At 38.2% G+C, this 25330-nt stretch overlaps 1 protein-coding gene across 2 annotated transcripts in view; it reads left to right on the top strand.

Moving 5' to 3' along the window:
- Positions 1–5757: 5757 nt before the first annotated feature.
- Positions 5758–25330, top strand: part of glis1a (GLIS family zinc finger 1a) — a 46846-nt gene continuing 27273 nt past the window's right edge. For both annotated transcript variants that reach the window (XR_014623761.1, XM_084369293.1), the window contains exon 1: positions 5758–5842. The gene's annotated coding sequence lies outside the window, so the exon portion shown is untranslated. The remainder of the gene's footprint in view (positions 5843–25330) is intronic.

Raw genomic sequence — 25330 nt, 5'->3', positions numbered from 1 at the left:
ATGGCGCAGTACTGGACAGAGGCGCTGGTTTTATATCACAGAGCAGCCCGGGGGAGCGGGGTCGGGAGCTAAGGTGTCACATAAAGAACGGTACCGATTCCGGTGTGACCAGTGGATTAAAGCGTACTCACTTGTTGTCTTTGAAAAGCAGTCCGTCCTCCAACCTACTTTAAATTTGCAATATTTTTGCTTAAATTTGTCTTAAATTTTACTGGCAAACGTGGTGTGTAACTCTTAATCAAACGGCTATAAACACATAAATCATGTCAATCTGAAATCACAAACTTTTTCCTTTCATGGTTTTAGTGTTCCTGGCAGGAAACAATGAATGACTGCCATTTTTGTCACCTGTATTTCTCTTTAAACATATAAAGGCGTTACAAAAACTGGTGCTACTTGGATTTTATTATCATGACGCAAACTTAAAAGAGGTTCATGCCAAAAAACAAACAGATTTACTTAACATTTATTTATTTTTATTTATTTTTTTAATGTGCATTTTTTGTTATTGGTGCACTTCTTCTCTTGCTGTTGAGAAAATGTACACACCAAAGTGACTTTAAAAATTTAAAAAATGCTGTTATACCCTGCAAGTAATTGGCAATCAGTCTAATATGAGTCACATTTGCAGCTGATTAACTATAACCAGATTATTATCTATAGATAACAGTGCTGTAACAATGGATCATGTTTGTCCCATGTATTTTCAATAAAAGAAAAGAAGATGTTTGTTTCCACATAATATTTATAAATCATTTGGTATTTACGTAAATATACTTTTGGAAAGAGGGAACACAAAGCAGCAGATCACTGCAGTAGTACCACAGCCAGCCAGGAGGTGGCACTGCTGTTGTAAAAATGAATGAATGTTGACAGTGAACAAGATATTTTGACAAATTCTTTATTTAACAAAACAAAAGTGAACTGTTCAGTGAGTGGTTTTATGATCTAATGACAACTCCCTATGCAAAATCTCCCACATACAGTAATTTAAATCAATATAAAGGATTAGGACTCACTCATATTATTAGGCTGATAGGGACAATGTGTGATTTTGGTTAGACTACAGCAAATTAAATTGCCCCAGTTTTATTCATATAGCCCAAAATCACAATCACATTACCTCAGTGGACTTGTACAGTGAACATCCTCTGTCCCCTCGATTCCAGTGAGGAAAAATTAGCCATACTGAAAAAAAAAAAAAACTTTCAACAGGGGAAAAACAAGATGGAGGAAACCTCAGGAAGAGCAACAACTGAGGGATCCCTCTCCCAGGACGGACAGAAACGCAATAGAGATACTGGAGGGTTTACTACTACCCCAACAGACTTTTTAAAAAAACTAGTCAAATGAAACAACTCTGGAGAGGAACATTACTGTTGAACTGTTTTAAATGTCTAAAAAAGCTAGGAACCACTGTACAACAGGATGTGGTGGGCCTCCAGCAGATGAACTTAATGTCCTGTTTCTGCTTCCTCATCTGGAAAAAGACCTAAGATAGATGCAAAGATTCAAAAGAATAAAGTTTAGCAACTCTCTTTAAGATATAATCTATAATATTTTTCCTTGGCTGGACCGCTTATCAGAACTGCTTCACTCTGTAGCCGGAGCTGTGAAGGTCAGACAGCTTACATCTTTATCATTTTTGGCACATTGAGTTTGTGGACCTTACATAATCCTCTCCATAGCTCTGTCTAATTTCAGCCTGATCAGCCAGTATTACAGACATCCCCTGCGAGGTTGTGCAGGACCTTTGAATATCTGCTCTGGTAATACAAAAACCACAGGCTCACCCAGATGCATCATGGCCCTACACCTATCCTTTTACCTTACCTATCTAACCTTGGCTGCCCACAGTGTTACCCAAATGTTCAAACAGAACAAAACATTAACTAGACAAAACCAAACATGCTTAACAAGGAAACAATTAAAATAAACAAATAACTAGCAAAAGAAAATGTTACCAAGCACTAATCTTAATAAAGCAAATATCTAGCACAATCAAACAAAAAAATAAAAGTTGTCAACTAACAACAAAAAAGCAGCTCCAACAACTGACATTAGACAAACATAATGAAAACATGACACAAGTATGGCTCTACTAATCAGGATTTGAAAGAGAATAAACAATAAATAAAAACCCACCTAAAAAAAGCAACAAGAATAAAAAAAGTCAAATTCAGTCAATAAATAGACATTGCTTTTAAAGTATGTGCAAATGTTGGTACGACTCATTCAAAGCTCTTTTTATATTGTTTTGTCCGACATCTTGGGACGATAAACCTCCATCCAGAGGGAAGAAGCTGAAATTTACTACGCAAAGGTTGGGAGTCATCATTTAAAATCGAGCTGGCGATCTGCTGTAACAGGTACAGGGACCAGGGCCGCCAACAGGGGGGGACACCAGGTCAGTTTACTCAGGCCCTGAGTCATGAGAGGGCATGAAAGGCCCCTCTGATCCTCCAGATAACATGCTAGGGTACTTTCGGAAAGTATCTAGTCCTTGGCATGAGCAACACTATCGGCGGCCCTTAAGTTTTGTTTCTTATTTATATTGTTCTTTCTGCTTTTTATTAACTTATTTTTTACTTATTTATTATTACTGTTTTAATTGATGCTCTCTATTTTTGCTATACCTTTTGCTGCTGTAATAATGCAAATTTAATTGTTGTGGGACTAATAAAGGATTAACTTATCTTATCTTATCTTATCTTATCTTATCTTATCTTATCTTATCAGTCTACAGAGGTGGGTAAATTGGCTGAGGTATACAGTAATGCTGTCATTATTAATGTTATTAATTACATTCTTTTGCCTCCTGACTCTTTAAAATGAAGCAATATCTGTTTACGACCTCTCTTATCACATGTTCTTTGAGATGACGTTCCCTGCACTTATATTATTTGACAGGTTTTCAGAGGCCTGGAGAAGTTAAACTGTTCGGTATTTCACAATAAAACCGCCAAGGTTTGAAAAATAAAATACAGAGATCATTTGTGTATCAAAAAGATGTAGATTTTCTTCTAATTTTCTAGTTGTCATATTATGAACCCTCAGATTTACTGTCCGAATCGTGAAAAATTCATATTGGATGCAAACAGGCTTGATATTAAAAAAACACTGGATGGAGCTCATGTAAAATGTGGGACTCATTTTACTCTACAAGCTGGTCTCATTTGCACTGTGTCATTTCCAGTAACACATTTGGAGTTCATTTGATTGAATGAGATGGGATACAAAAACCTCGAATCACCCCTCTGTTGAATACTGTTAGACATTTCAACATGAAAAACACAGGTGTGAATAATGAAAATGAAGGACGGCTGCTGCAGTTTCTGGGTCGTGGTGTTGAGCATGTCCCTGTCACACTGACACTTGAATAAAACAGAGCCATTTCTAATGTTATTAGTCACACCGGCTCTTTTCCTGCTATGACAAGTCAGAATGTGGGCTGTGAAAAAGATCTATTAATATTTCTCAATGGCTTTATCGCACCTGAAGAAGCGAGGCAGAAAGAGAGAGGATGGCAAGCAAAAGAGACCAAAACCAGCTGTTTTCTGTATCTCGTTAGTCGATGAAACCCCTACAATGTTCCAATTTTTCATGGAGAATATGTTCTTTTGTGAATTGTTTTCACCCATCTGGTTTTGCTTTGAGCAGCCGTCCCAGAGGACTTGTTTACAGCTCTGTGCATCATCTCGGGAATCAGAAATATAACTCCGACTTGAAGCCTCACCGTGAAATCAGATACACTGATAAAAGGCTTCTCTGCTCGTTCGCCTCCTTCGTGTATTCATGTCAGTCTTAACGGTGTGAAGATACGTCCAGATGTTTGACAGGCTGTCATGAAGTACGTCCAAGTTTTGATGTGATTGGTGTAAATGTGGGAGGAACAGGGAGTTCACCCTCTGAGTGAGAGGAGGGTAATATTCAGCATTAATGTGCACCTAAGCATACATATATTTATTAATATATGTGTTATTATGATGGTTATAGAGATGGAATACGACACTGGCAAGACAAAAACCAGAATATGGTCAGATAAAGGCAGATACTGTGTAGAGGGTTACCACTGGAAAAGGAAAAAACATAACGTGCAGTAGAACCCATGTGGATTCACTATTAAGTACTAAAGACACTCTTAAGTTATTAACAGTGATGGAATGTAACTAAGTACATTTACTCAAGTACTGTATTTAAGAACAAACTCCAGGTACTTGGAGGCTACTTTAATATTTTTATTTCATGCAACTTTATACCTCCACTCCACTACACCTCAGGGGCAAATACTGTAATTTTCCCTCCACTACATTTATCTGACAGCTTTAGTTACTAGTTACTTCTCAGATAAAAATTTTTTTAATGTGGTGATTTTGAATGTTTCTGATAAACTGAAGGATAAAATGTTGATAAAACTCACAAGCTTCTTAAGCTTATAAAACATATGATGATCTTGTAGAATATAATATAGATTTAACTTCCAATCCATATATAAATTAGTTAAATGCAACATACACATTAATGCAGCAGTGATTTTAATCCACAAACATCAGATATAACAATGAAACACTGACCGGCCGTGATGGAAGTGTTAAAGTTTTATTTTGTTAAAAGTGAAAGTCAACCATAAAATAGTACTTGAGTAAAAGTCTCTGATATTAAAATGTACTTAAGTATCAAAAATACAAGAAACAGTAAATTATACATATATTTACTTGTATACACTGTATACTATGTGTTGACCGTTTTTTTTGTGTGTGTTTTTTAAATCTGAGTAACAAGTAACTAAAGTTATCAAATCAATGTCGTGGAGTAAAAAGTACAATATTTTCCTCCAAAATGAGGTGGAGTGGAAGTACAAAGCAGCAGAAATGGAAATCTTAAGTACTCAAGTACTTAGGTACAGTAGTTGAGTAAATGTACTTAGTAACATTCCATCACTGTATACATATATAATTTATGCATAATTCAACTTTCTTCAATCTTCCACTTGTATTTTTAATACTTAAGTAAATGATTTGCTATAAAGTAACTTTTGATACTAAAGAACAATATTAGATACTTTTACTCTATGCTATGGGTGACTGTCACTTTTTCCAAAGTAATATTTTGACACTACATCTTTACTGTTTCTCAAGTATGACTTTCATAACACTGATATAGTGACAACAACAGAAGGAACTCCCAAAAATATTAGTGGAATACACTAATGAAATATTAAACCTTTTCATCCACTAAATGTATGTGTTAACTGTATTACTAGTTACTTTGAGAATTACAGGCTGCATCACAGCCAAAGTAGATTGAAACTTAAATACATTTATTGCCAGAAAATTACTTTTGATACTTTACATACATTTAATATCAGATACTTTAAGACTTTTACTCAAATAGGTAGCTCTATGTGTGGGTGACTTTAACTTTCACCAAAGTAATATTTAACACAGTATCTTTACTTTTACTCAAATATGACTTTTGGTTGCTTTTTACAACATTGGTGATAAAACCAAAAACTAGTGATAAGGTCACCATGATGGAGTCCTTAAAGCAGATATGAAAACATATTTCTGCATATTTGTAGTCCAGTAATGAAAACTAAATAAAAAAACCTTCTGATCAGCACAAACACTTACATTACGTGACTGTAATCAGCTGCATCCTCCTCCGTAGATTAAGACAACAAAAAAAAGTTCGCCTTAGCGTGCGTGCATGTGCGCGCGCAGCAAAGCAGAGGCAGACGGAGCGCGCGGCAGTGACAGCGGGGCAGCAGCGCAGTCCGCGTGCAACCAGCGCGAGGCGAAGACCCACCAGCGAGCTGTGAGGATGAAGAGGACACAAAGCGGTAAGAAGAAGCGCTCACTGCGCTTTTAACGTGTTTCAGTGTCCAAAACGTGTCAACTTGTAGAAACTGTGCTGTCATGGCAACTTAAGAAGGCGTCAGCGCGTGTTATGTTGTGTTTTAAGGGTGTTTTAGTCTCAAATTCAGCCAAAATATCGTCTTTTCTCTTTTGATAATGAGCGCAAAAGGAAAAATGATTGAGAAAGTATACAAGGATGTTAAATGTTAACAGCTGTCTGTAAGCATTTAAAGTGACTCCAGCTGAGACATGAAACCATTGTTTGCTGGATGCAGGATGTGCAGGAATTCTTTACAACCCACTAACTTGTCAAGAAATTTTGATAAATGAGGAAAAACCTCCTGAGATAGAAGAGAAAAAAGTTTTGGACAAACCTCCACATTGTTATAATCAGGTCTAATTTTACCTCCTGGATTGCACAAGAACTTGTTTTGATTGTGCAACAAGGATTTGAGGAAGGCAATTAATAGATACGCTGCTCTATACTGTAGTAAAGTCTTCCCCTGTGATATTCCCCCCCTCTTATTACTTATGGGACTCTTCCTTTCCACTCCTTTGCAGTCTGCTGATTTATGTAATGTAGCTGGAATGAAAAGTGCTGCGCAGGGGGTGGAAATCTGGCTTTCTGAAAGTCAAACAGATGAGGAGGCTTGTTTTAATCATTAGTCTCAGGGTATCACTGGCATGGAGTTTAGCTGGGGAATCATGGTTTATTCTCGCAGGCCTCGGCCAGCATTCCCACAGCACAGAGGTGTGTGCAGGGAGTTAATTTTATCATTTAATCTGAGATATGTGGCCATTTAAGAGGTTACAAACAACATTTGCACTCCTGTAAAGTATTAACTTAATGTGCCTTTGGGAGGGTGACCAGGTTGTTGATCAATACCAGTGAGTCAGCGATTATTTCACCAGATGCTCAGATTGTTTGTTCAAGTGCTCGGATGGAGAGTGGTGCTCCGAGCAGTGAGCCAAGATTTGTTTCGCCCTAAACTATTTGTTTGCCCTGGCAGTGTATGTTTGCCTCAATTTCACACCAGGGGGAGAAAATAACAAAAGCATTTCAGTTTTAGTGGATTGTTTTCCTCTGCTGACTTTGCAAAATTTTGCGATTTCAAAATATTTCACAAGCGGAAGTAGTGACCGAATGAATTAAGTCCATTTGCCACAACACGTATGGGGTAAAACTAAATAAAAAACAAAGGGTTGGAGGCCACATTGGCAGGGAAAGCACCGTTTTATAAGGGACACAAAATGTATCGAGTTTGACACTTCAGTCTTGACCTTGACCAAGCGAGTAACATGTCATAACTAAAACTTGGGTTAATACTGTTGCATGTAATTTGATAAAGGTTCCTGGCTGACAGTGGAAGTAGTAGTTTAGAAAATGATCTTCACTCTACGTCCATTCACAAACTTTTACTGAAGCTTTCAATCCCCAAATCTTATCAGCGCAAGTGGAAATTGCTCATTTACAAAAAAACAACTGTTTTTCCTCCTTAGTGTCTGTACTATGAAGTGGAGTAAAAAGTACAATATTTGCCTACAAAATAAAGTGGAGTGGAAGTACAAAGCAGCAGAAATGGAAAAATTCTGAAGTACCTAAGTACAGTACTTGAGTAAATGTACTTAGTAATATTCCATCACTGTGTACATCTATATTACTATAACTTTATGCATCATTTTCTTGTACTTCTGAAACTTTATTACAATATCATATATATTTACTTCTATTCTACTTAGATCTATTTGTAGGCTATGGGTGACCTTTACTTTTACCAAAGTAATATCTTAACACTATATCTTTACTTTTACTCAAGAAAGACTTTTGCAACACTGATACAGTGACAACAACGAAGGGAACTTATTTGAAAAGTAGTATTAAAAAATATTATTGGAACGTTATTAGAACATTTTACAGCACAAGTGATGGTAATAACCAGCGATGGAATGTAATTAAGTACAGTTACTCAAGTACTGCACTTAAGTGTACTGTATTTCCTCTCCTCTCATCGTCTGTCTAATTCACCAATGGTCCATCATCTTTCTCATCGTCTATGCTTTACGTTTAAAGTTGCACCTCAGAAATCTTTGCACTAACACAAAAAAAATGTGGAAAATACCTAAAAATTAGAATGAAAGCATTTTCTATACTTCACTTGTATTGCTTAACCTCCGTCAGCATAACATAGCCTATTAAAGAAACAACTCCTATTAAAGAAACAATTCGACATTTTGGGGAATAGGTATTAGAGGTAGAGAAGACTGATGACAACTCTCATGTCTCAGACACAAAACGGTAAGCTTAACATAAAGACTGGGAACGGTTAGCTCGGCAGTTAGCCTACAAATGTATAATCTCTATAAACAGATATCTGCATATGAATGCAGAAGAAGATATTGGCAAGCGTTCTGGTTTCATATGTAGTACATTCGTAGTCTGAGTAGTATTGACCAATCATGTCCGAGCAGGGTTTGGTTGAATGCAGGTAAATGGTCTATGGAAAGAGCAAAAGAGGCAGAACGCATCAGTCGAAGTGCAACACGTTCTCTCAATCCCAACTCGTCAAATATGGCAGCTTGATCAGTGACGAAAGCTTCACACTATGAAGCTCTACCTACTCCTCTAGTGTCAGTTTGAGACGTGAAGGGCTCCGCGGTCAAGTTAGCAATAATACGTAATATGCAATGTCCGGTTACACTCAAAATAAAGCTTGATGGCAAACATTTCATTGGTGGTGGTTAGGGTTAGAGAGGGGCGCTTCAAGAAGTGAGACTAGAAGGGTAACTATAGCGTCAAACTTAGAAGCGTAAGGCCACAGACCAGGCTGCCTCGTTTGACTCAGGCACTTGGGCAACACTTTCTTGTAAACTGTGATTTTGTTGTTCTGTTCTGTACATGTGACATCTATTGCAGTCTGTCCGTCCTGGGAGAGGGATCCCTCCTCTGTGGCTCTTATTGAGGTTTCTTCCATCATGTTTTACCCCTGTTGAACGTTTTTCCTCACTCAAATCGAGGGTCGAAGGACAGAGTGTGTTGTTCACTGTACAGATTGTAAAGCACACTGAGGCAGTGGGTGTGAGAACTGGCTGCAAAATGAGGTAATTTTCTAGCTTTTAAAAATCGATTTGTATTAATATGCAAATAAATTAACTCCATTCTCACGTCTTAAAAGTGCAATATGTAAGAATTGGCCACATGTCGAATTCATGCCCAAAACACACAGGGAGGGAGCATATCACCAGTGTACATGTTGATGAAGGTTCTCAGTCATCCAGCTCACGGTACTTCTACGTGCTGTATTGTAGGCAACTGGACGTGTTTCAGTTTCCTGGAGACGTTTCACCTCTCATCCAAGAGGCTTCTTCAGTTCTAACTAACTGGAGGGGAGTCTGCAGGCTTTTAAACTCTGTATGGGAGTGTCCTTACAGAGTCGTTGACCCAACCGGCCTGCATGTGGGTTGCCAGGGCTAGGTGAGCCCAGGTGTGAATGGTTGTTAAGCTGTTTGGGGAGGGAACTAAGGACTGCATTGTAGGTGGGTGATGGGTAGTGTTGTAGTGTCGGAGGTGGCCTACGACACTACCTATCACCCACCTACAATGCAGTACTTAGTTCCCTCCCCAGACAGCTTAACAGAGAGTGGTGAAACACCTTCAAGAAACTGAAACAAGTTGCCTATAATATAGCGCTTAGAATCACCAGAGTACCCATAGCTAGTTAGCTCAGTTAGCTGTGCAGCTACCTGCTCGCACTGGGCACTTGGGGACCAGGGAGTGTCAGTCTTTACACTGCTTGAACAGCAGCTTTGGCCAGGATTGGATGGGGCTAGCTGGGTAGTATGCTAACTCAAAACTGCTATTGACTCACATTCTCTGTCAATATAGTTTATTTAATTATTGAATGTTTCAACTACAATTCTTACAGATAGCTCCTTTTAGTTGTTCATCGGACTGTAAACAATGGCCGGTGCACAGAAGATGGAAATCTGTTATTTGTCAGGCTATCTGGATATCTGCTGGAGGTCAAATCGTTGTCCAAGGATGGCTAATGGGTTTCGAGTTTCACAAATGTTACAATAAATTAGCCTGGATGTGCTGCACGGTTTATTTTTAAATTGAGGACAGAGCTAAGCCAGCTAAGACTTTCACTGTGTTTTCAGTCTGTATGCGAAGCTATGCTAAGATAGTAACCTCATAGCTCTGTACTTAGTTGTGTTAATCTTTTCATCTAACTCTTGAAACGCTAATTATTCAAAAAATGTGAAGCCATTCCTTACCCAGCAAAGCCCAAAACTGAAAAACACAAATGGCAGTAAATGATAAACACCACATTGTAGAAAACAAAACAAATGTAGGTCCTTTTGGGAGAGTTACTGGATCCCTTTTGATTACGTAATCTTGTTACACCCTCTTCATACTATTTGCAACCAGCTGATGGAAACACCTGATGAGCCAAATGAATCTGTGTTGACTTTTTGGGATTGGGATTAAAATTCAAGCAACATTTGGATGGATACAACTTATTAAGGTCATTTTAAGTCATAGCTTACTTGCTAATGTGCCTTGAATACTCATGTTTACGGTACGCAGAACAAGATGACCTAATGTACTTAATTAAGGCTTCAAAGTCAGTGAGAAACTGATCATATGGGACGTTTTAGTGTGAGGCAAGAAGCAAATTTGCTTGTTCCTACATAAATATTTGTTACCATGTCTTTGAGCCTGGAGTCTGAATTTGTCACATCCGATCTCATTCTAGTTTGAACTGCTGTTTTATGACAGCGGTGCCTGTGTTCAGAGCACGCTGATGAAATGGTTCGTCACTTGTTTTTCTCCTTACATACCTTTCACGGACATTAACAGTGATTGCCCTACAAGCAGAGCTCATTTTGGTTTGGTTCAGAAATATTATTCCTGGCTGGAGGTGCATGCTCTTTTGCAACACCCAAGGGTGACACAGCTGGGTAATACGACCCGCTGCGAGTATCAGAGGTAACTGTTTCAACATTGTTTCTGGTGCGTATTAACTGCAGGCCAATGTCTTTTTAAATCCTGTTTACTTGGTAAATTATTTCAAGTCCCAGAAGGTTTCTTCTTCGCAAAGTCGAGTGAATTAGTGGGATTTTAAAAGCTCCAGTTAATGTTCGGAGGGTAGTTTATCTCTCAGCGATTATTATAAACTCCAGATTCTTTCTTGAGGTTATTCTCACAATACTTCAATAGAAAACAAATGTAATAAAGACATGTGTGTTCAGAAATATTGTGTGTGTTTGTGTGCGTGTGTGTAGCCTCTTTGGTTTAGATTTGATTCCATATTTAGTTGCAGGCAAACCCTTCATGTTTGTGGTTGAATGATTTGTTGTTTCGGTGTTGGACGGTGGTGTAAGAAGTATTCACATCCTTTAATTAAAGTAGCAATACGACAGTTAGATTACAAGTTTAAGTCCTGCATTTAACAACAAATATTGTAAAGTATTAGCAGTAAAATCTTTGTATGTAAAGTAAACATCCTCAAGTTACATAGTCTGACTTCAAAATTAACCAGAAACTTGTCTTTAGTTCACTGATTGCTTAATTGATTGGCTGGCTGCCAAAATGTATTGACTTTAAAGCTTTAAAAGCCTCGTAGCTACAACTTTTGAGGTGGTTTTACTTCTTTTTTAGGGAGCAATGTGTAAGATATGGCCAACGTTGTAGTTTAAAACATTAAAAAAAAATTAATATAATTATCGACAGAATGTGAAGAAACAACAGTGTTGACTTAATGTCAAAGACGTCTTTGTACTGTGTGGCGGATCTGTCTACTGAAGTTAACATGCTAACCAGCTAGCCCCAGCCCGTCCTGTCTCGCAATACCACTTTGTACCACGAGAGTTGATAGCCTGATAGCCCTGTAGTTTCAGCTGTTAGATGTAAAAGTGGTAAGTTTGCTACTTATTTGTATAACTAAACAAAATAAACTCACATCAAAATGTCAAGAAAGGAAATCATTTCAATTCAAGTTTCTGTCTTTAAGTGAACTAAGACAAACTTAATTGATCCATTAACTCATTGATATAAACTCAACGTTAACTAAATACAGACTTTGTTTATCTTTCCACAATCACCTCTAGTTGGATTGAAATAAATCCTCGCAGAGTCAGATGTGAAAATAATACAGCTCTATGCTCCATTTTCACCAGCTTCAGGTCTCATAGTCCTGGTCAGAGCTGCTGTAAATCACCTCCGTACTTTATCCTTTGTCATCTGACTGGCCTTTGTCAGTCTCACAGCTTGTGTTCGGTCCCACTCTGTTCACTGGGAGGGTGCTGAGCTAAATCCTTGAGCCCACAATGACTCCCCCTGTCCTCCAAGGTTGCAGTGTGTGCAGGCCACTTAGCTCCATGGCTAACTGAGCTAATTTGCAAATTGCAAAGAGTAGCAAGTCCAGTGCAGTGAGGAGAAGTTAGCGGTTACGCTGTCCTCTATGTTTTTGGAGCTACCTTTGATGTACAGCTAATTCTCAGAAATTACACCTTTAAAGCAGTATGAATAGACTTTTGGCCACCTTGTAACTGCTGATCAATATCTGACTGAAGGTGTTTTTGGACCAAACGGCTCTGGAGGTTATGTGCCGTCAAGGGCTTTTTTTCTGTTGGCATTCGCACAACAAGTCGGAATAGTGAAGTAATGAAAGCCAGCCAGCTTTTTCTTTAGAAGCTGTTTTTTTGTGTTGTCTGTTGTTTGCACAGCTGACAGAGTTTTAGAAATGGCAGTTGCAGATGCTGGCTCCTGAGATCCACCAATCAATGTATACTTACGTCACTCAAAACAGAGTTCTGAGAACTGATGTGAATACAGCTGCTTGACTTTAAACTAGGACAAATTGGAGATTTCACATTATACCATTTTTTAGCCTCGTTGCACTGGCTGCCAGTTAAGTTCAGGATTGCTTTCAAGGCACTATGCGGCTTAACGCCTGTGTACATCTCCGAGCTACTCAGCCCTTACACCACTGACCGTCCTCTTAGATCATCCAACCAGAATCTCTTGTCTATACCATGTACGAGACTGAAAACAAAAGCTGACTCCTTTTTTGAAGTATTTGCACCCGGACTACGGAACAATCTCCCCCATCCTATTAGATCAGCCAAATCCCAAATACTATAATTATACAATAAAAAAGGGGATTCCTCCGGTCCAAAAACGCCTATAGTGGCCCCTCATAAGCTTGATATGGTGAATTTGGCAGCAAGTAGTTGCCTACTTTCACAATCAGTGTATACAGACAAGTCTAGCATTCATTCAATGATGTGATTCTGGTCAATCCAAGTCCAAAATTCAATCCTCTCTTAGTTTGGGTCTGATTTCAATCACCTTATGAGAGAAATATCTGGGTGTTTAGCTGCTAAATACTCTATTCACCAGCTAATTGCTAACTTTGTCTGCTGTTTGCTGCAGGGCAGGTGGCATATAGCTGCTTCATCAGAGCTTTTTTTTGTGCTGAAAACAGCTGTCTGTGAACTGGGTTGATGAGAGAGGCGAGACTAAACCAAAATAGAAAAGTCGTGGGCCGCACAACCAAATTTTATTTTTAACAAATATCTACCAGCACAGCTTTAAGATGAACTGACAACCCGTTGATCCGACTTCATGAAGCTCTGTTGTTCATTGTTCTTGAAAAGTTTACATTTTGGAGACGAAGACACAAGGCTTTCATGAGGAATAACACAATAAGGCTAATTCGTTTTAGTTCCCAAGAGGTCTTCAGTGGGAGGTTGGAGATGCAGCAGCACAGCAGCAAGAGAGAGGAAAGTTTATTAAATCAGTACAGCAGCGGTTTACAATATTACTGTGTCCAAATTAAAAGTATGCATTAGTCACAGCCAGTAGCAACAAAATGTACTGTTTTTGCATGAGTTAGTGTTTGGACGCGTACACTAAAGAGAGAACCAAACTCAATGTAGAGGGAGCTGTGGCAATAAAGTTTAAATATTATTACTGGGAGCCACCTAAAACTAACATACAGGCATAACAAGTATAGCAGTTAAATTAAAGAGATCTGTCAAGATAAATGACGCCTCGCAGAACGTGTGAAGCAGACGTACACACAGCTCGCCTCGTTTCATCCGCTCCCAGAGGAAAATGAATTTACATTTCAAAGCTCGAGTACAAAGAAAATAAAAGAGGAGTGTTTTAAAGGATTCAGAGGCCCGGCTGGAAACACAGGGAGAAATGTTTAACAGGAACTAAAATGTGAGTTTCAGTGATGCTCAGAAAGTAAGTGTATGTTTACAGTATTAATTCATTTTCCCTTTACCCTACTTTCCCCTTTAATCCCAAATGTGTTTGCAATATGACTCCAACACGTCCACACTCCTTCTCTCTGGCACAAATAACTAAATCAACAAGTAAACACATGGATCTCTGGTGATTACTATTATCTTCCCAACACAATAGGTTTGAGTGAGGACTCCTAAACGAGTGTCAGGTACAGATAATGTACTTTCAACGAGTAAAATGTGTGCATATCCAGACTCGTGATGGAAAATCCTCATTGTTGGATGGTTGAACAGCTTTGGAAACCCTCTCCCTAACTTTCTGAAACTGTCGACTGACATTCATCTACTTCTTGCCATGTAGAGATTAGAGGCTAGGTCTCTCTGTCCTGTCTCATTCTTGATACAACTATTTCTGTCACTTCTAACACGAAACAACTGACTGCAACACTATGAATATCTTCCAGGAGAGACTGATATCACTGGCTTTTTACTCCACCTTCCAGTTTAAATACTTTTGATTTCCAGTGATACCAGATAGGATTGTTTCAATACCCATACCCGTATCGTATTTACTTTTAGTGACCCAAAAAAACAAGTTAATGCTTTATATAAAGGTCCTTGTAATAAGCATTAGTTAATAGGAAATAAGGCCCCTTATAAGTCCAAGTAAGATGCTTATTAACATTAATAAAACTTGTGACCGGGGGGCTGCCAGTTCAACCTCCGGACCGGCAGGATAAATCTGGATGGGGAAAGTAAAAGTCAGCGCTTACTCCACCTTCATTACCACCACCGAGGTGCCCTTGAGCAAGGCCCTGAACCCCGACTGCTCCAGTGGAGTTGCTCAGTGGCTAACAGATCAGACTGTGGTTGAGCTGAATGTGTAACTGTGTGTGACCAGCTCTCAGTTCTTAACCAGCCTATAAACTGTTAACAAGTGAACAACTGCCTTTAAATGTCTTATAGTATAGCAATAAACATTTTTATAATGCTATTATTAATGCTTACGTAGGCTTATTAATCCGAATAAGAATCCTATAAGCATCTTATAAGGACTTATAAGGGCCTTAATAAAAACTGTTACCAACAATAATAACCCATAGAAAGAATAACTGTATTGCTGTTGCAGCATAGAAGTAACAGTGTGTTGCAAATTTCCTTCTGCTGAAAATATGTTTGAAATGACTTTCAGTGGCTGCTTTACGAGCTTATCTCGTCTTACTTCCTCAGTAATATGATCAGACGGCGATAATGGACCCGCGGCTGATCCTCTCTCTGTGGCTGTTTCTTAAATGGAACAATGCGGCTTCATTTATCAGCAAGACAGCTGTAATAATATTAGCTTACAAGACGTGGTACATACCGATATTCAGGGTCGGGAGGGTTAGTATCACAATATGAAAGGAATGTTACTTGATTACTTTCAGTTACTTTTTGATTACCTCGATAAGACACATATGCAAATAAAGACTAGAGAGAAATATCAATGAGATGACTTTTATTTTATCTTAATTATGTATTTGGTTTTTACTCGAGTGATGAGTTGAAGTCGTGTTCATGTGTTCACATTAGGGGCAGACTGATTATAGGCCACAAACTTTGGTGACCTGCACACTTAATTCCTGCCACTACTAAACACTTGTCTGTTAGTTGTGTTAAATAAATTCTGCCATGACATCAGATGGAGGAGTTCACTATGAAGAGCTGGAAAGTGTTGCTTGATATAGTCCTGCTTGATCTTTTGGCAAAAATACTGATGTTTCACCAAATGTGGGCTATGAAAACCTGCTAAACATAATCTCTTTTCACCAGCTAAGGTTTCTCAGACCAAACACCACCCAAAATTTGTTTGGAAAGACACATTGGAGTCAGTCCGTACCCACCACACCAGACGCGCTTCATCACAGAAGAGTTTTAACAGGCGTCTTGTGAAGCTGCTCCTATTTCAAGACGCTGGCAGGCTGGGGGAGTCCAAGTTGAGTCCATAGGCGCTGCTGCTGCTGCTGCCGCCGCTGCTGGCCCTGCTGTATCTGGTTCACGGGCTCTGCTCACACTGTCTTGCGGTTTGGACTCAGCCACTGTCATTTCACTGGAATTTCCTGCCATCTGTGCTCAGTCAAAGTTTCTCACAGATCCACACCTGCTTGTAAATGTTTAGGTTTTAGCCCAGGAGGAGAGGATGGAGGGATAGGTGAGCACTGATGGAGGAAGAGGAAGAGGATCCACACCCGCCTTCTGGCTCGAGTTTAGAAGTAATGAAATGTAAAGGTGAAGACAGCAGTTTGTGATGCTGAGACAGAATGATGAGACAGCGTCTTTTAACTCCAACCTAAGAAAATAACTGAAACATATTCACATTTCCCGAAGGTTATGTCCTGCACCAATACTGTATGTCTTCATGATTATGTTTACTACATACCAGGAAGTTTTCACATCTGTCAGCAAAACAACAATGTTAAAATACTAAAAATACGTATTACTTAAGTCTTACTTGAGCTTTTTCATTTTCTCGCTGATAGTTGAGAATATTACAACTCTGTCTGTAACGTAAATATAAAGCTTACAGCTGGTTAGCGTATCACACGTATCTTGTTTGTTTGAGACATAAAAAAAACGAGATAAAAAACTTCCCTAAGTAAACAAGATATCTGTCAACTAACAAACAAATCTATGTAACTACACAATACTTCTCTTATTGTTGACTCATTTTATCTAGGTTAAATGTAATTACAGTATCAACATTTTCAATAAAAAAAAATCCGAAAGTATATTTATGTGGGAAAAAAACGGTTTCTGTTAAAAAAAGACATTTTTACGGTTAATCACATTTACAGATTTTTCATGTGATTTAAATGATGTAATTTAATGTGGATATTTAGTGTATTTAAAAGGTATAGGAAAATCTGTGAAAAATAACAGAAACCACTCTAACACTACTGACAATGTTGTTTTCTATCTCACTCCTCTCTTTCTTTTCTCTTTTAGTAACCTGATTTTTATTTATTTTTAATGACATGATTGCTTTTAAAGTTCCTCATTATCAGCTCTGGTTGTCAGTGTACAAGTGGACAAACCCTGTGCACCTTTCAGAGAGCCTCTAATGTTGTTTTATATACATGAAATAGTCTGCCAAACTATTAATTACAGTTATAGACTATCAATGCGAAAAATTCTAAATTTAATAATTGCAGATAAAAAAATAAATTTCTTTTGTTTTTTGTTTTACAGTGTAACGTATTATAAAGCTTCAGAGGTTCTTGTAGGAGGCTCACTGTTTCTCTCTAGTTCCAGTCTTTATGCTAGGCTAACCAGCTACATATTTACTGTACAGACATGAGAGTGCTATTAATTTCTATTGGCTTCTTGGCAAAAAAAAAAAAAGCTCAAAGGTTTAAACCTCAGTAAAGTTCTACTTTAGCTTTAAAGTGGCAACAGACAACTTTACCACCACCTAGTGTTTCCCATTGGCATTGTTGTTGGCGGCAGTGTTGCAAAGACAACTGGATCCATTTCCGAGTTCATTCAATCATTTAGCCTATAAAGGAGACTAAAAAGCAGATAGACATGGTGGCAGGCTGCCAACCTGACTGGATCACCAGCCAATCTTTCTTTTCCCTGGAGACGATGGCAGACAAAGTTGTAAAGTAAAAGCAGGTTTTTAGGGAACCGATCTAAAGGCAGATGGTTTCATTATTCTATAGCCATTACAATGTGCAATCAACATTTACTTCATAATGATGCATTAAAGCAGAAAACGATTGCCAGTTTAAGTTAAAATACAGATATATCATCAGTAAAATGTATTTCATGGAGCTCCCAAAAGATTTTATTTCCTGAAAATCTTCTGTGTTCCCTTATGATAAATGTTGTGGTTGTTTTGATCCACAGACAAAGGCTGAGCTGTGTTATAATATCATATTATGTGTTATGTACATAACTAACTGCTGCAGAGGCCGATTCTGACAGACTATTGGATGAAACAGCTTTGACTGTTGCTCCGATTACAGCTCATGGCTGTGCTTTGGTTGTTACGATTATGGCTGACACATTAGCTTATAATGAGTGTGACATTTGCTACATGCAGGTGTTTTATGTGTGCAGTGACTTGACATGGTGGTGCTGGCTTAGCGTTGTATTTAAGCTACTGTATTCAGTGTAGCCACATCCATAGCATCATAGATACAACCAGATTACAATAGATGTACTGTATTTTTATACAGACACATATTGATATTTGGTAAACAAACACAATGACTTACCTGCAACATGATTATTATTACGTTCTTTAATTTAGTTAAGTCTATATTTTTTGGCTTATGTATTTATGTATATTTTGGTACCTATATGCAATAGTCATGTATTTACGGGAAAGTAGAGCCCTATATTTCATTTGAATGTCTTTACTCATGCAGATTTAGATATTTAGATGCCTTCTCCTGACTTTTGATAAGGAGAGAGTGTAAAACATATGCCGAATTTACAAAGAGTGCCAAATAATTAAGAATTTGTCATAGATAGCGCTTCCCAAAGTTTGTAAAGTTTGTCCTTATTCAACAACTCACAAAACTGAGCGATTTTATAAGGGAGTCTGGGGAAGTTTTCTTCATCTCCTTGCTGTTGTTGACTGTAGTTGCTGTAGTTGCTTTGACCCATAGTATGTTAGCATTCACATTGGCTGTCTGCTGTTGTACAAAACATTCCCAAATTGTTTTAAATTGTTGTTAATAACTATAAGATATAATTTATTCTGGCCCTACAAATTAATAAAAAAACATGAATGCCGCACACCAATTACAATGACGTAATTTTGTAGACGTACCACTCAGTACCGCCAGTTGTGACGGACTTACCGTGCCCAAAATACTTTTTCGGACACATTGAAGCCATTGTTGTGTATGTTAAATTGAATAAACAATTAGGTTAAAAATAAATAAATAAATATATAAAATATATATAAAACATTACAACATAGACAGTTGATGTTTTTTTCTATCTGAGCCTCTCTGTTTGTGTGTTAACATGCACTCACACTTAAAAAAGTGAAGAGGACTCTGATGAAAACTAGCTCATAGAAAATGAAAAATGCCTGTTTTTATATGCAGATATGTGAAAGAATTAAGAGCTCCTCAGCTCCTTTCCATCCAGTAAAAATAAACATTGATAAAAAGCTCTGCTGTGAGCCTGGAGATAAAGTAAATTGGACTTTTCTTAAAGAGCTATTTGGAGTATAAACTTACTGTCTCCCAATAGAAGAAGAGCCTCGGGAGGAACACTGGGTCTAAAGTTAACAGAAATTCAAGCCTCTTTCTAGGATGACATGCATGAATTCTGATCCAATAACACATACTTATTCTGTGCAACATGAGACTGTGTTATTCACCTGCACCCACTGAGTTTACTTTGACCCAAACTGCCTTTCCAAATCTAGGAAGTGCCAAAGAATTTATCTGGCCACGATCGCACAACAAAGTAGCCTGCAGTATCATGGAACTGGAAGTGTTGCGCAGAAATGATACACGTGATCAAAAAATGTTTTTTTCAGAATAACTTTCACCAGCGCAGTTTTCTAGTTTTGGGCTGAAGGGGATACCACAGCCCTTTTTTCTCTCATTTCAAAAGTAATGGGCCATCTTTCCAGCGGTGAATCGATCCACCCGTCCTTTTATGTACTATCACTTTAGAGTAAAGTCCATGGATCAGCCTTCCCCTCCTGCATCATCTCAGCCTCTTCCAGCTGGAGTATCGATATAACCAGGGATGGAAGAGTAATCACCTCCTCTGTTGGGGTCTTGTGGTGGTTTTGCATTCCTCCCTTCTTGTTCAAGCTGTGTTTCCACAGTCCTCAGTGGTGTTGTCACCTGGAAAAGCCTCATCTTTAAGCAAAGCCTCAAAATGTAGACATGACTTAGTGGCATTGGCATTTTCTCATGCTATGGCTCAGCTACAACAGCCCTCTTCGTTAAGATGATCACTCACTTGGCCGGTGCGGGGGTTTCTACTCGGTCTGTCTTTCTGGAAAAATGATCATCAGCACCTTTTTCACGCTCACCCTCAGTAGACTTGGCTGCAGGAATCAGACTGGCACAGCGAGCAGCTCATTAGTGATGTTAATGTCTCCTGATACACCTGGACATTGGCGTGACCTACTATTTACGGATCACCTTGTCCTGGGCTCGAGCAAGACTATTGGCGGCCCCGAGTAGAGATCACTCTAACTGCATCAGCACTTGTCGTCTGTTCAGTGTCAGGAAATCAAAAGGTATGGTTCAGCTCTGATCAACAGTGTGCGTCTTTGTGCAGCTCTGCAGCCCTCAGTGTCAGGTCAGCAGCTTCAGGTTGGGCCTCTTCCCTCAGAATAAATAAATGTTTCAGGAGGCTCCACCTCATCATCCTCTTGTTTAAGGTTCTCATAGCTGTCTTAGGGTTTTAGTTTTATAGCAGTGAGAAGACAGAATATTTTGCTCAGCTGTGCATATATTCGTCACTAAAGTACATGATGTTTTTGAGGAACTAACTCTTCTGCACGTCCTATAACAGTCAGACCTGGATTGACCTCATAGTTTGAACAGAAAATCCAGCTGTTCATCCCACAGCAGGCAGGACTGTTCTCCTAACTCAGCAATGTGTTTGATCTGAAGAGAGATTTATCTTCTTTTTTTCTCCTTCCATTTATTACTTTTTTCACTGTGAAACTACTTTACTTTGAGTTTTGTTATTTAGGTAAGATGTATGTATTTGGCTTTGACTTCTGAGATGACACATAGATGACAGATAAGCTGAACTGGTGATCATTGTGTGACGTGACTTTCTAGCAGTCACAAGATTCCCAGATTCTCCTATCGTCATACATGATTGTTCCATTTAAGCAACAGTTGTTTTCAAGTTCAAGCACAAAATTAAGTTATTTATCAAAATAGTTTTGCCAAATAGTGTGGCTCAGCAACACTGTCAGGAAATAACTCAGGAAAGAATGAAGTATTGTTAAAATTCCAAGATACACTGGAGTGGGACCTAAAAGAGATGTGGGCTGTAATTAAATAAAAGAAGATAGGTTTTCAAGTCCCCATGAAATGGATAATCGAGTGCGCTCTCCAACCAGTCAGCTCCCACTTAACAAGGCTGGACCGGGACAGAACAGCACAGCCTCCGAGAAGAAAAGGAGTTTGAAGAGAATACAGTACCAAGGTGGTTTTCTTGCCAGGTTTGGAACCTGGCAACCCGAGGCTGAGTCAGTAAGGACTGTTCACCGAGCTAACAGCAGCTAACTACATTAAGCAGCAGTTAGCGCTTACTTTAGCAACAAAGCTACTGGTATCTGTCTACTAGGAGACTCCATAAATCACTTCAGTACTCTAATTGTCCTCTGTCGTCAGTCTCGGGGGCCGCTTACGGCCCTGGTCTGGGGGTGTTGATTGAGAAGCTGCTGGTGATCAGAACGTTTGTTAGCAGTTACTTTAGCAACAAGTTGAGCTATCTGTTCGGAGCAAATATGTTCTCCATAAAATATGACCCAGCTTCACCCAAATCACTGAATAAAGTCATAAAGTTGTATTTTTGTACAGTAATCCGTGAGGTCCGGTCACAAGCAACACACTCCTCTGGTGACATTCCTCTTTTGACACATCCATGGCAGCGTCATAAAATAAAGAAAGTATTTATTTGACGAAAAATTAACACACGCCCCTGAGTGCAGAATGAGTCATCATTTTTAATGATTTTTCAGGAAGTTACAACTCTAAAATACCATGAATGCCTTTTTTTGCTATTGTTGGGCTTGATACTGGTGTATATATGAAGCAAGACGTGATAAAAACACATAAACAGTAATTTAACTTCATGGGAACTTTAAAGAGATGTTCAAAAATGTGATGGACGCGACTATGTTGTAAGTTCAAGGGTAGGCAATAATCAAATAAATGAAATAAACATCTCTTATTATGAAGCAACTTGAAAAGTGGCCAAGATATGTAACAAAGGGGACATTAAACAAAGGGGTCAGTGCTCGCAGGTGCACAAATATTAGGGCAACACAGTTTTTCTATATTTAGCATTTCTGTATTGTGTTTATTGCTTCTTAGAGGTCCAGTGTGTAGGATTTTGTTGCATCTCACAGTGTGGCTGCAGATTACAACCAACTGAATACCCCTCGACTCACTTTCCCCTACAGTGGCTGCTAGAGTTAGTTTGGTTTGTCTGTTCTGGGCTACCGTAGAAACACGTGGAGACAACATGGTGGTTAAAAAACAAAACAAAAGAAAACTCTTCTTACTTTCAGGTGATTAAACAATAATGAAATCATAGTAATAACTATTATATTGCATTTCTGCACCTTTAATGGCCAACATGTTTGCCAATACCAGTAAGACCAAAACTGGCAGATTATATTTGTCATGCCATTACATCAGCTGGGTTTGAGTCTATTTCTGGATTTTTATGACAGATTTATTATGACTATTGTTCAAATGCTGAAAGAGAGGTGGGTAGTGAGAAAATGTTGTCAGGGAATAAGTATAGTATCTACATTTGTTTATAAAGTCATGCCAGTAAAGCCCTGCTTCCTTATACATATTTGGGTATATTGAGAGCTTTTTAAAGAGTCTGGAGGTTACAGTGGGAGCTACAGTCGTCTAAATCTTTGAGAGGTGGTGTTGTATCTGAGAGCTTACTGGTTTTTGTTTCCCTGACATGTTGGGAAAACGAATAAGCAACTCTTTCCTGTCTCTCACTTTTAATTACCGCCTGCACAGTGTTCGCTGATAGAAAACATCAGTCTCTCTGTTAATTTCCAAGGTGTGAATGTGTTCATCTGCAAGAATGTAAAGCTGGCAGCTGTGGAAAAGAGAAGAAAGTGTGCTCATTCAATTTCCTGTGAATAAATAAAGGTTAATGGCCAGAAAGTAGAGTAAATTATGATTTTTTGGCACCCTCGCAGCACATGAAATTGGTTTCACAGGATTAACTTATTTTGAAAGAGAAGGCCCTGAGGCACAAATTATTTAGAGAAGTGTGAACTCTCACCCTGCAGCCAACTTTCTCTGTTACCAGGATACCAGTCTCTCATGTCTTTTATAAAAACACAAGCGACAGTTGTGAAACCGGTTACGTCATTCAAATGTTTTCTTTAATGGTCAGCCAGCCACATTTATGAGATTTTGTTCTCTTGCAAACATATTGTCCTGACCAAAAATATACAGCACCTGTGGGCATTTCTGTCCCCCTGTATTTCTTTAAATCCAGGAACTGAGATTTACAACACTTATTTTCCTTCTCGAACTCATAAAATCTAATGTGATTTATGTAGAAATGCAATAAAAGCAATGTCAGGACTGCAAATCAGCTCTCAGACGTACCTGCATACATATGATGCTGATTCCATATGGCTCAGTTGGTAGACATGTGACAGCTCTAAAGAAATGACCAAACAAACATTCACTCATGCATACAGAGGATGAGGAAAATGATTTTTTTTCACTGTTACAACTTTTTTTTATTTCAATTTGGATCTTTTTCCCATGTTTCAGTTGAACGAAAAAGCACAAAAACATTTGTAATTCAAGAACCAAAGTGCTTATTGTTGAGACAAGTACACATTTGCTTGTCCTGAAACGCCACAGCTGTGTTTAGCTAACCTCAGCAAGTGAGTCTTTAAAAGACACCACATGAGATGCGCCTGCTATTTTATGGAGTTTGCATGCTCAGTTGAGGCTTTGTGGGACACTTTTCTTAGTTTTTACTGTCAGACTCTTCTTTCTGGATCAGAACCAAAGCGGTTTGTGAACAGACACTGCTAAAAAAAGTTCCCTTTTTGGCTATATTTGCTTCTGGATTTCACGCTGCTGGATTTATGGGCGAGAACATGAGACCTGGTTTGATGCTTAAAAGTTACATCATGAAAAAAGATCAGATTATTTATCAGATGTATTCTTTCACATAAGTTCAAGGGTTGCCAAGATGGTTGTGAGGAAAAAGATTAAGTGACATATTTTGGATGGACTGTAACTGTAAGTACAGTTAGTCAAGTACTGTACTTTTTGAGGTGCTTGTGTTTACTCAAGTATTTCCATTTTCTGCTACTTTATACTTCCATTCTACTTCCTACTCGAGTAAAGCATGTTAAATTTGTACTGATACAGTACTCAGATTACTCAAAGAACTTGTTTTCTGTTAGCTGTCTCCACTGATGGAATGTAACTAAGTACATTTACTCAAGTAAGTTCAATTTCATCTACTTGTACTTTACTTGAGTATTTCTATTTTCTGCCACTTTATACTTTCAACATTTTGAAGGCATATATTGTACTTTCTACTCCACTACATTTGTCTGACAGCATAAGTTACTAATTACTTTTCAGATAACCTTCCTGTTAGGTAACTAAAGATATCAAAATAAAAATAATGAGTAAAAAGTACAGTGGAAATACTAAGGTAAAGTGCAAGTACCTCAAAATTGTACGTAAGTACAGTACTTGAGTAAATGTACTTGTAATTTAGGTGATTACAAAACGCTTCCCCTGTATTTAATCTGTTCTTGACTACATTATGACCATTAATCAGTATGTTTAACGTTAAAAGTAACTTACTAACTCAAGTACTGTAACGGTACAAATTTAAGGTGCTTTATTTGATTATTTCCATTTTATGCAACTTTCTTCCCCTCCTCCACTATATTTGTACTTTTGACTCCATATGGCTACGTTTGTCTGACAGCTTTAGTTACTAATTACTTTTCAGGTAACATTCCTGTTTGATTACTAAAGTTATCAAAGAAGTGTAGTGGAGTAAAAAGTACATTTGCCTCCATTAAGTAGTGGAGTGGAAGTATAAAGAAGCATTAAATGAATATATGCAAGTAACTTAAGTACTTTTACTTAATTACTGTAATAGTACAAGTTTAAGGTGCTTCATTCGAGTGATTGCATTTTATATAATTATATCTATTTTATGCTACCTTGACTACATTAGCATCATTTGTCAGTATGTTTAACATAACTAAGTGCTTTACTGAAGTACTGTACCAGTACAAATGTGAGGTGCCTCATTTAAGTATTTCCTTTTTATGCAACTTCCAACCCTTACTCCACTACATTTCAGACGCAAATATTGTACTTTTTACTCCACTACATTGTCTAACAGCTTTAGTTATTAAATACAAGTAGCCCAAAATTGGGTTAAGTACAATACTTGAGTACAAGTACTTAGTTACATTCCATCAC

This window comes from Pagrus pagrus (assembly GCF_965226575.1).
Source record: "Pagrus pagrus genome assembly, chromosome: 12".
NCBI classification, from domain to species: domain Eukaryota; kingdom Metazoa; phylum Chordata; class Actinopteri; order Spariformes; family Sparidae; genus Pagrus; species Pagrus pagrus.
This window is presented reverse-complemented; position numbering and strand designations above follow the sequence as displayed.